Consider the following 16,893-nt stretch of genomic DNA (forward strand, 5'->3'; position numbering starts at 1 on the left):
CTCCAGCCCTGCTCCTTCGGGGAGGGGGCTCGGGCTCAGGGAGCGTGGGGGGTAGAGGGGAGGAACAAGCCGAGGCTGCGGAGCCCGGGCGGGCGTGAGGACTCGGAGCGGGGACCCGGGTGTGCAGGGGTGGGGACTAGCCCGGGCTGCGGAGCCCGGAGGGAGCAGGGACCCGGGTGGGCCTGAGCGCAGCGGGGAAAGACGACCCCGGCTCTCCCCCCCTGCTTGGGCGGTGGTGCGCCCCGGTGGCTTAGCCAAATCCTCACTCTGTTCAGTGATTTACCGAGCGGCAGTGGAGCCGGGCCTGGGGCCATAAACCCTACGGCCCGGGTCACACCCTGCGTCCCCCGCCCCGCCCCTCACAGCCAGCAGAGGAGTATTAATGCTGCAGCGAGAAGGCGTGAGGTCGTTGCAGGAGGCACGATGAGGCCCCGTTCCTACGCCCTAACCCAGGCTGCAGCCCCGCCACTCAAGCCCTGAGGAAGGTGGACGTGTAGACGCGGACTCCGCGCGCGCGGCCGAGTGGCGGACGCACCGCCCTGCACGCGTCCCTGTCTCTGAGGGGCTCCACCTTGGAAAAGTACTGGAGTTCAGGAAGTCTGAGCCCCAGATACCGTGTTACATGTGCGAATCAGGGATCCCCGGAAAAGGGAAGGAACAGAAGACAGGAGACAGGTCAGCTCTGGGCGCTGGAACGAACCCCCCACCAGCTCCCCCAGTCCGTGGTGAATTTAGGGACTGATGTCAAGGAGGGGGAGGGGCGTGACTGGGAAGGGAGAGCCCCTCCCGGCTGCAGCTCGGAGGCAGGGGGCTGGACCACTGGACCCAGGGCTTCCCCAGTTCTCCCCCTCCTCATGCCGCGGCCCCCAGAACTCTGGGAGCGACCTCGGCTCGCCCGGACCGCGTCAGTTCCCAGGGTCTGAAGACAGTGGCTCAGGACCTCCGTCCTCGCGCGTCTCGGATGCACCTGCCGACCCCGCGCGAGGCCCGCCCCTGCTTTCCCGCCCCAAGACGGGGAGGCGGAGCTCCGAGGGCCGGGGGCGGGACCTGCATGGTGGGCGTGGTCTCTGGCTGGCTCTGGGCGGGGCTTCCTGGTGCTGGAGCCCGGGGGTCGTAGGTTCCCGCCCTGGCCTGCCCTCCGGGGATCTCCCGGGGCGTCCGGGCGGATCACCCGCGCGAGGAGGCGGCCTTGCACCTGCTCCTTCCCGTTCGCGGGCTCCTGTTTCGCGGTGTCCCCAAGTCCTGAGCCTTAGGGTTATTTCTCCGCCTCCTCCCCGCGGTCCCCTCACTTCCGGATGTGCCATCGCTGGCAGGGTGGAAGCCAGGCTTCCGGGAGCCCCTTAAGGGAGGTTACACTCTTCCCGCTTCCCCGGCCAGGCCTGACGTCTCTGACCGGCCTTAAATTTTCCTTCGTCCTTCCGATCCCCTTTTCCCCACGATGCCTGTGTCGACAGGAAAGCCTGAAATGCACGAAGACTCCGCACAAGGCCGTTCATTGCAGCGTGTCTTGTAATAGGACTGCGCAGGCTGGACGCCACCCAAATGGAAATCGGGGTTACGGGTGAAGACACCGCCCCAGAGAGAGCATCCTGCCTCATTCTGGTTGATTGGCAGGCAGAGGACTGGACAGCAGACCCGGGCCTCGCTCTCTCCTCCTCCACCTCATTTCCCCAGGTCCCCATGCCACACTGAACGCAGCTTTGGCCCACCTGGATCTCCACCTTCCTGAGGATCTGACGCTGAACAAGATCTCTCCAGGCCAATCGGCTGAGCTGCCCCTCACCGTCTATCCAGTTTGCAAATGAAGAGTATCTATGCTTTATTCTAGGATGACCCCCAGGATATATTAAGTGGAAAAAGAAACAAACTAGGCAGGGGGGGAGGGGGGAAGATCCCTAGGTAGATGTAAATATACATATTTGTTTGCTTATACTTATTGATGAGGTTTTGGGTTGATGGAGGGTCCGTGGGGTTTGGAGCCGACAGCCAAGAAAGAATTGTTGAAAACGTCTTTACTGCAAAAAGGTGATTTTATTAAAGCGCGGGCCAGGACCCGCGGGCAGGGAGAGGTGCACTGGGGTCGTGTAGAAGGGCTGGTTATACGCCATGGACTTGGGGGAGGTAAAGTCAAAAGGGAAGTTTCCAAAGAGACTTTCACAAGCTCAAGACTTACCAGAGGCCTAGCTATGGTCAAGCTAAGGCTGTTTCTCCCTCTAGCAAAGCATCAACATTAAGATAGTAGGGGGTTCCTGTACTTCAGGCTGTGATGGGACTGCCTTTTCCTGGTAAACTGGTGGAGACTCTTATCAGTTTAATCGTGTGTGTGTGTGTGTGTGTGTGTGTCCTTTCCTGTTCTTGGGTAGCTGGGAGTGTCCAAGGAATATCACATATGTCCCACGTTGGGGGGGGGGGTGCTGTTAGCCTGCCCTCTGCCCTCAGCTCTCTCCACAATCCCTCATCACTTATTTTTTTATATGTGGAAATATAATCGAAAGGCTAACAGTTACCTGTGGGGGGAGGAAAGGGCAGGTGGAAGAGATGAAAGTCGGTCTTTTCCGTATGTGCCTTGTCTTGTGCATTTGACTTTGGACCTCCCCCCCAACTGGCCTCCTAGATTTCACTCAAGTAAAATTGACTGTTGGGTGCCTGGGTGGCTCAGTCGGTTAAGCGTCCGACTCTTGGTTTTGGCTCAGGTCATGATCTCATGGATCGTGAGTTCAAGCCCCACACCAGGTTTCACACTAACAGTGTGGAGTCTGCTTGGGATTCTTTCTCCACCCACCCCTCTGCCCCTCCCCTACTCACTCTTTCTGTCTCTCTAAAAAAATAAATAAAATAATTTTAAAAACAAAACAAAACAAAAAAGATCGACTGTATGTGACAGTGCCCGCTCCCCATGCTGTGTGCTGTCTCCTTGACCAGCTCTTGTCCCTTCTCACAAGATTGTCCCCAGAAAGCCTTTCCTGACATCCCGCTAGGGTTGTTGACTGGACCGGCTCAGGGGCACCTCCTCGTGAGCATGTAGCAGCCCCAGGCCTTACCTCAATCACCACACTATCTCCATGAATCACAACCATCTGAGAGGTTCCCCCAAAATCAGGACTCCCACTTTATTTGCCTCTTGTCCTTGGCACCTGGAACCGTCTGTGGTGTGTGTGGGTGGCCCATAAATACTTGTTGAGTGAATGCATAACTGGTTCTGTCCCTTGTGACAGCACTTCTGGCCATCTTCGCCCACATGGCCTAGGTCCAGACCCTCAACGTGGATCCCAGAGGGCAAGAATGAAGAACAGAACCCAGGACGTTACCAATGTCCTCTCGCCAAAGACCTCCAGAAACACACCCGTAGTTAAACAAGCTGGGCTTATTTTTCCTAGCGGCAAGACAGAACACACAGCACAGGCAACTGGCCAGCATCTCTCCAGTGCAGGGGCCAAGGGCAGGCTGCCACTAGGTGGGCTGCTGAGGCACGAACGTTATCTTGAGTTAAAAGTCATCAAAACACAGCAAAATGCAGGAAAAACTCTCTTCCTGTCCTCACCTGCCTAAATTTACATGGGAAAGGAGAGCTTGAGACTTCCCTTTATCTCAGAAACTTATCTGCTTGAGAAGGCAAACTTTGGTTTTCCAAATATCTACCACCTTCCTGTGAGGTCCTTCCCCACCTTGTATCCTCAGACCCTGACCCCCAACTTAGCTCACAGAAGCTCCATGTTGCCTCATTGTCGTTGGAGTTTGGAAGCCCATTGCACACGATTGAATTTCGTTTTCTCCTGTTAATCTGTCTCAGGTCAGTTTGACTCAGTCCAGCCAGAGGACCTTCAAGGGCACAGGAGAGTCTTCCTCCTCAACAGGGCTGTAGGATCCAGGCTTTGTTGGGACTTGTCAGGCCGGGCTCCTCTGTTCCTCCTCAGTGGGGAGCAGGGAAAGGATGAATACGGGGCGGCTGGGGTGTGTGCGTGTCCATGAGGAGTTCCTTTCAAGGTAAAATACCTTTCCAGTAGAGCAACTCTCAAGTGAATCTGCAAAGTGTTTGGCCCCCAACCCAGACCCTCTGCATTCAGCCGTCTTGGTCAGCACCACCACAGCCATGGGAGGGGACAGGGGACAGGGGAGGCCACGAGCAGGGAGGCCAGCTGCCTTGGCTGCAGCCTGGGCAGGATTTTTGCTCTGCAGACGTCTCCCACTCTCCCAGGGCAGAAACTCTGCAGGCAGCCGGTCCTCTTGGCCAGAATGCTTTCTTTGTCATCCTGCCTGGTATCACAGCCTCCCAAATGACTCCCACAGCTACTCATTTGAGCCCCGAGGAAAACCTATTAGATATGAATTCTTTGTTGGTTTTGTGACAGTGGCCTCTGACCAGACAGGCTCAGCTCCCCGGCCCCCAAGAGCCTTGTTGTCTCTGCTCCCTGCCTTTTGGGGTGATGACCTCACCCTTGCCATCAGTTTCTGGGATCCAGTGACTCACTGCAGATGCCCGGCACCTGAGGTCTCTGGGGATGCTGTCTAAGGACACGGACCGTGACCTTTCGTCCTCCAGTCCAGAGCTTCTCCCTGTTAGCGATTCTTCTCTATCTGGGAGCACTCCCGCCTCCTTCAGATCAGCACTTCTGGTGACTGCCTCCTGCACTCTCCCTCTCTGCCAGAGCTGGGGTCTCTTCAGTTTGGGTTCCTGCCCCCCACCCAGTGCCAGGGCTCTCCTGCCCCCCTCCCCTGCTCCCCCCAGAGCCAGGGCTCTCCTGTCCCCCTCCCCTGCCCCCCCCCCAGCGCCAGGGTTCTCCTGCCCCCCTACCCGTCCCCCCCCCAGTGCCAGGGCTCTCCTGCCCCCCTCTCCCCCCACCCCAGCACTGGGGTTCTCCTGCACTCCCAGCACCAGGGCTCTCCTGCCCCAGACCTTGTTCTCCTCCTCCTCTTCCTGGAGGGTTAGATCTGGGTTCTGCCAGTTGCACTTGCTTTAAGATCTTGAACAAATGACTTAAGTCTCTGGGCTTCTGTTTTTGCATCTGTAAACTGTGGGTAATGATAATTACTTTTTACTATGCTGTATGGATTCTTTTTCTGGTTTTGTTTCTTTACTGAACAAGCAATTAATGTATACATTCATTTATAAAGAATTTACACCAGACATGTAGAATGAAAGTCTCTTTCAGCCACTGTCTCCCTGAATCCACGTTTGATGTGGTCCCTCAGGATATTTGTGCATTTACATAGCTATCTGTGTACATATGGAGATATGATGGAAATATGTGTGAGTATACATATGTGTATTACTGAAATAGCTATAAAATGAGTATGGTGGAGATGATGAAGAGGTCTGTTTGTGGACCCGAGAGAGGTCCGAGAGAGGTTGGTGGTTAACAATAAAGGCTGTCATTTTTATTAAAACTAATCAATAGATAATGCTACAATTGCAAGACCATTTACAGCGTTTACAGACACACAGGCAAACCCCACAAAGCAAAATCAACTAAGAGCTACAGTGGTGGAGATGGGGGTGGGCTGCTAGTTTTTCTCCCTGGCCCCTCTAGTTAGTGGACTTTCTATGTGCATGTGTAACTTTGATTCACATCCTGAAAAATAACTGGTGTTCTGTGTTCCTGTTTTTCCCACCAGCCCCATGGAGACCCGCTGCCCACCCCTCCCTCAGAGCGTACCACACCCTCCCTTCCTCCCCCTTCCTCCAGTCCATTCCCACAGCCCAGCGGGTGCAGCCCCCCACCTCCCTGCCTCTCTCCCCCCTCCCACACTACCCCTGCAGCCAGACCACCTCTAAGCCTCACCCAGGAGAGCCGGGCCAACATTAAGTTTAGAAGGACCAGCTCAGCATTCGTCTGAGCTGCAGCCCAGGGCAGGGGGCAGGACCCCCCCCCCCCGGCCTCACTACACCCTGGAACTCAGCTTGCTGAGCTGCCCGAGGGCTGCAGACACACCTCCTGGACCTTCCCAACTCCATGCTCCCTGCTCCCTCAACAAAATCCTCCCCGTGTGCGTGTGTCTTTAATACGGATCGCAGCTCAGAGCACAAAACAATTCTGCACTTGCTCGTCTTTTAAACATGGGTCTTAGAAATTATCTCGTGTCAAATAGGTCTTCCTTGTGTTTAACTGCTGCATGAATTAGATTCGGTAACGTATGCAAAAGCACTCTGCATGCTTCCCGGCACGTGGGAACACGCAGGGAATGTCTGCTTCCTTCCCTCGTCCTCCAGCACAAAGGACAGACACCCAGGACAGACGCTAGTCCTAAGGCCCCCTCCCCCCTCACTAAGTCCATCACAGCTTCACATCCCAGTTCACACACCCGGCTCCCTGGAGCTCTCGCACACACCCTCCTTGCTGGGTCTCACCCTGAAGCCCTCTCACACCCTGTCCTGCCACCGACTGGGGGAATATGTCCCTCCAGGACCAGACTCGTCACTTCCTGCGGGAATGCTGCCCCCACCCTTGCAGCACAGAACCCTGGGCAACCCCTTGGGTCCCCAGTGGCCCGGAGCAGGTGTCCGGGATCCCTGTCTCCACCCTGTCCAACACGTCCCCAGTGTAGGTGGTCCAGGTGGTCCGGGGTCCCTGCCTCCACCCCATCCCCCACCGTCCCGGTTCAGGTGGTCGGGGGTCCCTGCCTCCACCCAGTCCAACACGGTCCCCCACCGTCCCCAGTGTAGGTGGTCTAGGGTCCCTGTCTGCACCCCATCCCCCACTGTCCCCCGTGCTGGTGGTCCAGGGTCCCCCACTCTCCCCCACCGTCCCGGTGCAGGCGGTCCGAGGTCCCTGTCTCCACCCTGTCCCCCACCGTCCCTGTACAGGCGGTCCGGGTCTGTCCATCCAGTCTGGTGAGCCCTGCCGCGCCCTGATTCAGGGCCCACTTGTCTGCAGCTCCCACCCTCTTAGGTGGGGTGAACCTGCACGCCTGGTTAAAACCCCTCCTGAGTCCCCCCTCCCTCCACCCCCCCCCAGCCGGGCGCGGGACGTGGTGGTGCAGGTGCGTCCTCTTCGCAGCCCGAGTTTGGGTTTCGAGGACGCTCAGCACCCGGGAGGGGCTCCGGGAGGGGCCGCAGGACCGGGCCAGCTGCCCCCAGACCCGCGGGCGGGTGGTGCGTGCAGAGCCGGGTGGAGGGCTGCGGGGTGCGTCGAGGCTCCTCAGGAAGTCAGAGGGAGAGGCGCCTGCACTAATTGGTAGGCCGGGTGCCAGCAGCATGCCAGTGATGTTTTGGTGACAGGTCACCCGGGAAGAGGAGGGACAGCGTGTCACGTGGGGCCCCTCCGGCTCGGTTGGCTTTTCTGGGTCACCCTCTGCGGCTGCCTCCCTCCCGGTTTCCCCTGCCAGTTCCGCCTGGTGTCTCTGACTCATGGCCCCTGCCCCTACTCTCTGTGCCTCCATGTCCCTGGGGGTCAGCTGGGGGCAGAAGCACTGAGGCCCCACCCTCTGGCCCAGTCTCTTCCTTGTGACACTGTCACACACGCTTCAGGAGTGGTTAGTGGGACCCAAGAATGAAGAGGTGGTGAAGACTGGTCTTCCTTGGCTCACGATGGCACGTGTTTACTGGGCGCTGACAGTTCACACTTGACCCCTGACGACTCACCACGCAGCCCCGGCAGTGCCCTCAGTCAAGGGGCCCTTCCCTGCTCCCACATCCCACCTCCTGCCCCTCTGCCTGCACCCACACCAGCAGCCTCTTCCTGCCATCTGCCTCCTGAGCCAGGCTCGCCTCCCCTGGAGCCAGAGTCCTCGAGACCCTACCCGCCCCGGCCCCAACCCCCCCCCCCCCCCCCCCCCCCCCCCCCCCGCGCCCAGGGATCCTCCTTCCAGCTCCAGCCACCAGGCCTTCAGGCTACATCCCACCCACGACAGTGTTGCCTCAGGGCCTTTGCCCCACCTCTCCCTCAATCGGCACCACTTTTCTCCTAGTGCCTGGCCAATCCCTTCACCTTGCTCAAATACCACCCGCTGAAACTGTAACCCAGACCTATCTACACACTACTCCCTCCCTTCCTTCCCAGCTTCCTGTCAGGCATTTCCCATTTTTATCGACCTGTCTTCCCCATCAGAATGGAATCCCCATGAGGGCACATTCTTGCCTGCCTCATCCTCTCTGAGGCTCCAGCTCCCAACACAGTCTCTGAAACATTGTCGAGGCTTCATAAATATCTGTTGAATAAATGAATACAAATGATTTCCTTTGATCATCAAAACAAGTCTCTGACATCAATATAAATGTCTCCACTCTATAATCACAAAACTGACAAGAAGTGAGTCAAATCTTGGAAATCCCACTGTTTCTGCATAGGGTGTGCATTCCTCCACACTGGGCAGGATCTTACCTAGTTTAGTCACAATGGGCAAAGATCCAAAATGAGGGGTCTGGACTGATGGGTTTCCCATCTGCTAGAGGATGTCTCCAACCTCCCTGGCTGCCTGAGTCCAGCCTTAGTCCTTCCTGGAACCAGGAAGAGATTTAATGGCTTACCGGTCCGCTGGGAGACTGTGGACCACAGGGCCATGGGAAAGCTTTCCGTTTCTGGCTTCTACACTCCATCCACCGCACTGACGGAGCTTGATTCTGTCCAGGAAATGGGATGAGGACAAGCAGAGGGAGAGCAAGAATAGGAAAGCAGATAAGGTGGAGGCGGACACGTAGGGAGGGAGAGAAGGACCAAGCAGGTAAGTGCAGGGGAGGGGGTGCTCTATAGAGAGACCCAGAGGAGGTGCCCTGGTGTCCCTCTGTCCTGACCTCCTCTTCTGCAGTCCCATGTCAACACCCAAAGCTCACTTTGCATGAACCTAGTCCATTCCCAGAGCCAGGAACTCAACCTTGATTCCCCTGAACCCCAGTGACCAGGATGGTGCTTCCATCAACAAAACACTTGAAGTTGGCCTGCTCCTTTCCGGGGTCACCGCCTGTCACCTAGATCATTGGAGCACGTTCTTTCTTCAGGACAACCAACCCACAAGACTCTGGGGGCCACCACTGGCTTGCAGAGGCCCTGGGTCACTCTTATTCCACACCTGTCTCGTTCAGCTCCTTCTAACTGGAGACCCTGTGTGGTCTGGTCTCTTCCTGAGTCTTCATCTACTGGCACTACCTTCACCTGCAGCTCACCATATACCAGCTTTCCTTAAATCGGCCCCCATTGGCCCTTTCCTCAGAGTCTTTGTAAAGCTGTTCTCTGCCCCTGGAATGCCCTTCCCTCCTCTCTGTGCCTGACGAACTTCTATTCATCTCTCCGGTCTCCTCTTGAACGTTGGCTCCCCAGAGGGGCCTTCCTCAACACCCCCATCTAAACCAGAGCCCTGTGCCAGGTCTTTGTGGGCTCACCAGATTCAGCAAACAGAAACATAAGACATCTACTTAAATCTAAATCCCAGATAAATAATCAATCATTTTTTAGTATAAGTATTCCCCATACAGTATTTGGGAGATATTGATGCTAAGAGAATTCATTGTTTATCTGAAATTCATATTTAGCTGGACACCCCATATATATATATATATATATATATATATATATATATACACACATATATATACACACACATATATATATATTAATGTTTTTATTTATTTTTGAGACAGAGAGAGACAGAGCATGAGCAGGGGAGGGGCAGAGAGAGGGAGACACAGAATCCAAAGCAGGCTCCAGACTCTGAGCTGTCAGCACAGAGCCTGATACAGGGCTCGAACTTAGGGACTGCGAGATCATGACTTGAGCTGAAGTCGGACGCTTAACTGAGTCACTCAGGCGCCCCTGGACGTCCCATATTTTATCTGGCAACTCTAGATATGTGGAATGATGTCCCTTCTATTTGGAGAGGTTGGAAAGTAAAACAAACTCTACTTCTCAGGAACTTTTGCAGCTAGGGTTTCCCCAGTTGGATGTAGTTGTATGACATTCAAGAGGCAAGAGTGAGGGAGGCCCCCCTCCTACAGCAGATGAGGTGGCCGAGCTCCAGCAGACACGTGGGAGTGGGGGCAGTGCTTCTGGGAGTGCTTCTGACTGACTGACCTTGAAACCAAGAGTCCAGCTAGAGCCTTGTGACCTTCCAGGCCTTTCCATGATTCTCTTATCACGTGGTTCCTTGTATTGAATCCCTTGCCGCCGACCAGACCAGACAGAGAGTAGTTTCTGCTCCCTGACTTGGTCCTCAGCACCTGCAGCTCCCTTCACGGCACTGTGTGGACATGCACATGACTGTCTGGTGTCTCTCTTGCTGTCCACAGGCTGTGGCCGTCATGCTGATTGTCATACATCAGTGTTAGTGTGCCTGGACCTCATCATTCGCTCCTTCTACTCCTGGTCAAGCAGGGCCTCACCCTGAACATACAAGAGTGGTCAGTGAGCACCTCTTTATTTGAAATGAGTGTAGAAGAGACAGGCAGCAACCTTCCTGCACTCTTGAGGGATGGGGACTAGAAGGGCTGGCCTGCTCGCACCCCAGCTACCCTGGATGAGCACAGTCGCTCCTGTGGACCCCAGTTTTCTCATCTGCAATGTAAGCATTAGGCTACGTGGTGATAACGTCCCTGTCAGTTCTAACGCTCTACCCATCTGGGATTCCGTGACCTCAAAGTGTGAGAACAGAAGCCAGTTAGCTGCATCTGGTGCCCGGCACAGCATAGGAAATCGTCTGTTTGGAAGGCTTGTTCTCGCTGCGGGGGGTGGACATGGAAACGGATTCTCATCCCGAATGTGAGGGGGCAGAGGAGGACCAGACTTACAGCAGGAAGGGAGGTGAAGGCTGCTGGGTCTGTGAATGCACAGACCGACCCTGTAATCCTGGCTCTTAGAACACAGCCCAGCGCCTGTCACCTGTCAGGGCCTGTGCACCTCCTACCTCACCACTGGTCACACTCAGAGCATTAAGAACTGCCCCCCTGCCCCCCAGCCTGGGGGCTCCCTCTCACCACCCAGAGCTTGGCTCACACATCACCCCTCAGAGAAGCGTTTTCTAACACCCTGTCAAAGTCGTGCACACCTCCTCCACTTAATTCCTCTTATATTACCCGCTTTATGTTCTTCAAAGCACTTATCACATCTATAATTATCTTGTTCATTTATTTGTTTACTTGCTTATGGTTAGTCTTTCCCAACAGAATCTAATTTGCCAGAGGACAAGGGACCATGGCTGGCTTGCTCACCCTGTACCAGAGTTCCCAGCACAGTGCTGGACTCAGCAAGTGCTTGCTGGGAGCCCACCTGAATGCAGGAGCAAATGCATGGCCCCTAAGGGGGGGGGGGGGGGGGGGAGGCGGGATGAGGAGGTCTGGGGACACACTGGAGGGAAGAATGAGTATGGAATGTTGTAGGGCAGTTTAAAGGGTGGATAAAGTGACATTGCTGTGTGTGTGTGGGGGGGTGGTGGTCAGAAGGACAGAGAACAAATGAGCATCCAGGATAAAGGTGAGGGAGGAACCACCCCCCCACAGGCACCATTAGCCCTGAGCAGGGGCTTCAAGGAGGGGGACAGGAAAGAGAAAATCAAGTCTCAGAAGACAGGACATAACGCCTCAGGGAAAGAACACAGGGGTGGGGGCAGTGGGTCTGAATTTCAGCAGCTCTACCTGAAAGCAAATCCTTAACCCCAGGAATCTGAGTCATCCTCTCAGCTCAGAGCTGCTACAGAGCTACAGAGCGCGGGCTGGGAGGGTGCCGGGCTTGCAACCGGGGTCATGTCCATGAGTATCAGGTTGATCTGCTGGAAACTTCATCCTCTGTCTGCCTCGAGCCCCCTTTCCATCAGGGCTGTCTCCCCAGAGTATGTGCAGCAATTCTTGGGACGGCTGCACATTGTAAACAGCAGAGTCTTTAAAAAAAACAAAAAACACAAGTCCTTACAGAAGCAACCGACATTGAAGAAAGTCTTGGGCAACAGGGCACAGTGAGTGAGGCCTGAGAAAGAACTGCGCTTCCTTAATTAGGCTTCTTATCCCCTGAGATCTCTTACTCTGGTTTTCTCCCCAAAGACGCTTCACGATTTTGGTTCAGGCTTTTCCATTTCTTTCCCACTCAACCCAACCTGCCCTTTGTTTACAAGTCACGGCCTCCAGGAGGCCTTCCTGAAATCATTCCCACTCATCCTACAATCTGTCAACATAATCCTCAGTCCACCTTTACAACTCAGTAATGACAGCTCTGGGTGGATGATGGGTACACCTTTGTGCACCGTCACACTCCCTAACTCGGCAGTGGTGGATTCTGGTGGATGAGGGACAAAGCTTCATCTGCCTGGTCACATTCCCTGAGGGCAAAGACCTGGACTGTCTGGTCCTCAATCTCCCAAACACCTCTCTCCGCCTTAACACCCCCTGAAGACTTGTGAACTCTTTGACCGGATGGGGATGTCATGGACATGGAGGAGAGCCAGGCTGAAGAATAAACGAAATGAGAAAGAAGCAGAAGAGAAAGAAAGAAAGTAGCAGATGGGCTAAGGCCTGCCCCACCTCCACCACCTCCCTTTCCACAGTGAGAGGGGAGACCTCCTGGAAGCAGCTGGAAAGGGGTGGGGACTGGTATGAGGGAGGCGGGATCCAGTCGCGGTCAGTCGGCCCACAAAGCCAACCCAGCACATACCAAGGGTCACCTCCACCCATGTAGCTCTCTGGAGGTAGAATGAGCCCAGAACAGGGATCAGAGGGTTCAGGCAGAGTTGTTAGGGATTCTGGCAGGGGAGGGAGAAAGCCTTGAGAAGTGAGACATTTCCCGGCAGTGCCCGTCTCCAAATGTCCACCCCTGCACTATGTGTCTGGGAGCCACTAGGTGTGGGCTCATGGGGAGCACCGGGTAGAGGCTGAGCAGAAGCACTGTTAGCAGGAGTCCCTGACGTTTGTTTCCAGAAGGCATGTGATGACTAGACCATGAGCTTCCGGAGCACAGGCTGAATGCCATGCCACATACTATGTGGGTGTCCCCCAGCACCATGCCTGGCCTCTGCCAGTGTGCAATGATTGCTGACTGAGGAGAAGAATATTGTGCACATTTAGAAGGTCTAAGAGAGTTTGCCAGAAGACACTTCAGTTTGCCCAAGAGGCGGCAGGCAGTTCAATGGCTGGGTGTACAGTAAAACCTTGGTTTGCGAGTATAATTTGTTCACAATTATGCTTGTAATCCAAACACTTGCATATCAAAGTGAATTTCCCCATAAGAAATAATGGAAACTCAGGTGATTCGTTCCACAACCCATCATTCATATAAAAATGATTACAATATTGTAATATAATACAAAAAAATCAAGAAAATATAAAGAAAAATAAACAAATTAACCTGCACTTCCCTTTGAAAACTTTCACGGCTGGTGTGAGGGAGGCAAGAGAGAGGAGGGTTCTTGTGTAGAAAGACTTTCACTATCACTGACAGAATCACTGCCACCTGTTGGCTCCACGGAATCTTTCTCTGCATGGGGGCCCTTGTATACGCTCGCACGGATGTTGACTACAGTGCAGTGTCGATAAACTCTTGTCATATACTGTATTTAATGTAACTGGCGACGAGGAACAGAGGAAAGGGTCTATATCTGCAGGCAGCCTGACCTAGAATGAAGCAAAGCATTCCTAAGCTCACTTTTCTGGAAAAGCAAAGGACTGTCCACAGGTGCTTGGAAGTAACAAAAAATACACTAGTGCCAGTTACGGGCACCTTCCAACGTGCTGAAAAGTCACTGATTTCTGCCAAACACTTCGGCCTGAGACTGAGCATCCGAGCATGGGAGACGATCACCCACAACCCCGGGGGGGGGGGGGCGCGGAGAGGGAGAGAGAGAGAGAGAACATTGGCTCAGTGTTGATCATGTGACATTCCACATCTCGTACTACTTGTATTGCAAGACATCACTCGTTTATCAAGTTAAAACTTATCAGAAATGTTTGCTTGTCTTGCAGAACAAGATACTCGCAGTCAAGGTTCTACTGTCTATTTATTGAGACCTGCTGAGTGCCAGGCACCGTTCCAGGTTCAGGGAAAGCATGGTGAACATAATAAAGGCTAGGTTCCTGTTCCTATAAAACTACCTTCTATTGGACAGAAACAGCTCGAAACAGATAAGCAGACCATTTCAGATAGTGATAAATACCACAAAGACAGTACATCTGGGTAAAGATGAGGAAAGCAACTTGAGATACAATGGGGAAAGACATCCTCTCTTGAAGTGTTCCATGTGGCTTGAGCCCTGGATGACAAGACGGACACAGCCTCGTCCAGCTCTGGAGGAAGCGGGGCCCGAGCAAGTGCACACACCTGGCGGGGAGACCAGCCCGCGTATGCTCAGGGAGCAAACAATGTGAGCCCTGCGTCTAGCACAGCGAAATGGGGGCTGATTTGGGGAGGGTAGGTCCATCTGCACACTTCACCCTCATCACGTCACACCGTGGGGTCACCACATGCCTAAACATTGGGATCTCCTGGAAAGCTTTCAAAACTCCTGATGCCTACCTCCTCCCCCCCATCCACAGAGATTCCGTACAGTTGACCTGCGGTGTCTCCTGGACATCAGGAACCTAAAAGCTGCCCAGGTCATTCTCACGTGAACATGAACGGAACTGCAGAGCAGACCTTGCAGGCCGCAGCAGGCACTTGTGCTGTGAACGCCAGCTCTCTGAACACACTCGCGTGCCATTTCCCCACCTCTCCAGGCCCAGATCTGGAAAGGACCCAATGTCTGAAAGGCCCTGAGGAGGGGATGGAACCAAGAAGATGAAGCGATCCGAAGGAAGACAGAAAGAGAACGGGCAAGAACACCAAGAGACACAGGGAACTCCAGAACATGTGACAGATTGAAGGGGCGAAAAAAAACAGGTGCAGAGAGTCCCCAAGGGTCAGAGATTTGTGGGACAGGGGAAGCAGAGCCTGCCGTAACAAATGATCACAAACGCAAATCGCGCACCCTTACCTCACAGTCCTGCAGTTCAGAAGTCGAAAGTGGGTCCTACTGGGTGAAAATCAAGCCATCCGCAGGACTGGAGGCCTCCTGGAGTCCATTGCCTTCCTTTTCCGGCTCCGAGGGGCCGTCTGCTTCCTCTGCACGCAGCCCTTTCCTCAGTGTTCAAAGTCAACAGTGTTAGGCTGAGTGCTTCTCACACGTCTCTCGCTGGTTGTTCTCTCCTGCTTCCGTCCTCTGCCTTTAAGGATGTTGTGGACCTTGAACCCCTGTGGATAATCTAGAGAAATCTCCCTGTTTCGAACCCAAGTGATCAGCAACCCTAAGTCCATCTGCAAACTTAATTCCCCTTTGCCCTGGAAGGTAACAGATTTACCAGGTTTACCAGGTTCCAGGAATGAAGACGTGGACATCTTGGGGGACTGTGACTCCATCTTCCACAGCACGAAAGCCCGTTTTACAAAACAGGTTTGGGTCGTATCTGTAGCTGTAGGTCTTATGAGCACTGAGCTGAGAGCTTTGTTCCAAGATAAATACACATGTGTTTGTTTGTGAGGGTTTATCACGGTGTCCAATTTGAGCGTCTCCCCGGTAAGTGCGGAGCAGAGGTGGGGAGAAGGGGGCCTCAAGGGCTGCCCGATCTTTATTATGTTCGTCTTTGAGCTGCTGCTCCCCAAAGACCTACGGCTGCCGCATTGTTCTTATTGACAATAAAACTGATGACAGCGTCTCTTTGCGTGTTTTCTTGGAGTACGTCTCTGTGTCCCTGAGAAACCCTCGCTGTCCACCCCAGTGGTATTCAGTGTGTCTGAGACTGGGTACATCTGTGGCCTCTGCATTATGTGAACGCCTCTGTCCGTGGGGAATTTGGACGTGACGGGTGAGCAGACAGGTCTGTACAACAGTGTGTGCGAGCACACTCGTGGACAGATGTTTACTTCCCCACAAACCCTGCAGGGCAGGCAGACAGACAGGCCTCCCGTGAGAGCGAGAGCGGCAGAGGAACTAGCAGGTGGAGGGCGTGGGAAGAGAGGAGAGGAGGGAAGAGCCAGGAGATGGATGAGAGGGGAGGGAGAGGAAAGATCAGAGGGAAGATTTTGGAAAGCAGAGGGGAGGTTTTGGGGATCTCAAATGAAACAGAGGCAGCGGGGCGTCACAGCTAGGGCACAGATCAGGGCTGGCTCCGGCCCCGCTTCTGCTTATTCCCGGCCTTTGTGACCTTGGCAAGGCCAGCTCTCTGGGCCACTGTTTACCAAGAGACTTGAAATAGATGAACCCTAGGTACACCCCAAAGAAGGGTGAAAAGTGGAAATAAAAACCCACACGGGGAAAAACTGAGAGAAAGAACTAGAGACAGGTGGGGAGAGAGTAGAAGTAGGGGAGGCCCAGCCAGACGTAGAACTGACTCCCGGAGACCTGAGCGGGGGCGCCTGCTCCCCCCTCCCTTACCCCACAGCTTCAGAGAGTTCTTAAGCCCTTAATAGGTAAGGCAGCAAGCAGGGAGGAAAGGAAAGACTCACCAGCAGTGACAGCACACACCAGACCGAGGCCTGGATCCTCGCTCCCGCCTCCAACTCCGGGGAAGTGGGTGTGCCGGCCGCCTGGAGTGACTCACACCCCGGCGATGTGGGCGCACACGCCGAAAGCGAGCCCGGGCGCTCTGCCCACCGGCTCAGCACAGGCCCGGGGCGGAGATGAGATTGGGGCGCCGGAGGGGTGACAAGGAGGCGACCCCCGCCCCCACGGTGCGGCCTTGCCCCCAGAGCGCCCCCTCCCGAGCACCTGCTCGCCCCGAGGACCCGGGCGCGCGCGTCCCCCGCCCTCCTCCCCCAGACCCGAGCTGGGAAGCTGGAGAACCAGGTGAGCTGTTGCGCAAGGCCCGGTGTTTACCTGCCGCGGGGGCCTCCTCCTCCCTATAAAGCCTGGCGCGGCGGGGAGGGCGGCGGAGGCCGCCACTGCTCGGAGAGGGGCCACAGCGCGCCCGAAGGTTCATGCGCCGGGCGGGGACAGGGCCCCGCGCTCGGCTCG

At 54.9% G+C, this 16,893-nt stretch overlaps 1 long non-coding RNA gene across 2 annotated transcripts; it reads right to left on the bottom strand.

The window, feature by feature from the left end:
* Positions 1-7,801: 7,801 nt before the first annotated feature.
* LOC115513479 lies at positions 7,802-16,720 on the bottom strand. Of its 2 annotated transcripts, XR_003968708.1 has the most exons (4): positions 14,878-16,720; positions 11,558-11,799; positions 8,465-8,557; positions 7,802-8,145 (listed from the first exon to the last, which is right to left on the bottom strand). It is a non-coding gene; the product is annotated as an uncharacterized LOC115513479 (long non-coding RNA). The 2 variants fall into 2 exon arrangements; XR_003968707.1 differs by lacking the exons at positions 7,802-8,145; positions 8,465-8,557 and adding an exon at positions 9,714-10,310.
* Between the last annotated feature and the right edge of the window lie 173 nt (positions 16,721-16,893).

The sequence above is a fragment of the Lynx canadensis genome, chromosome B2 (genome assembly GCF_007474595.2).
Source record: "Lynx canadensis isolate LIC74 chromosome B2, mLynCan4.pri.v2, whole genome shotgun sequence".
In the NCBI taxonomy this organism is placed as follows: domain Eukaryota; kingdom Metazoa; phylum Chordata; class Mammalia; order Carnivora; family Felidae; genus Lynx; species Lynx canadensis.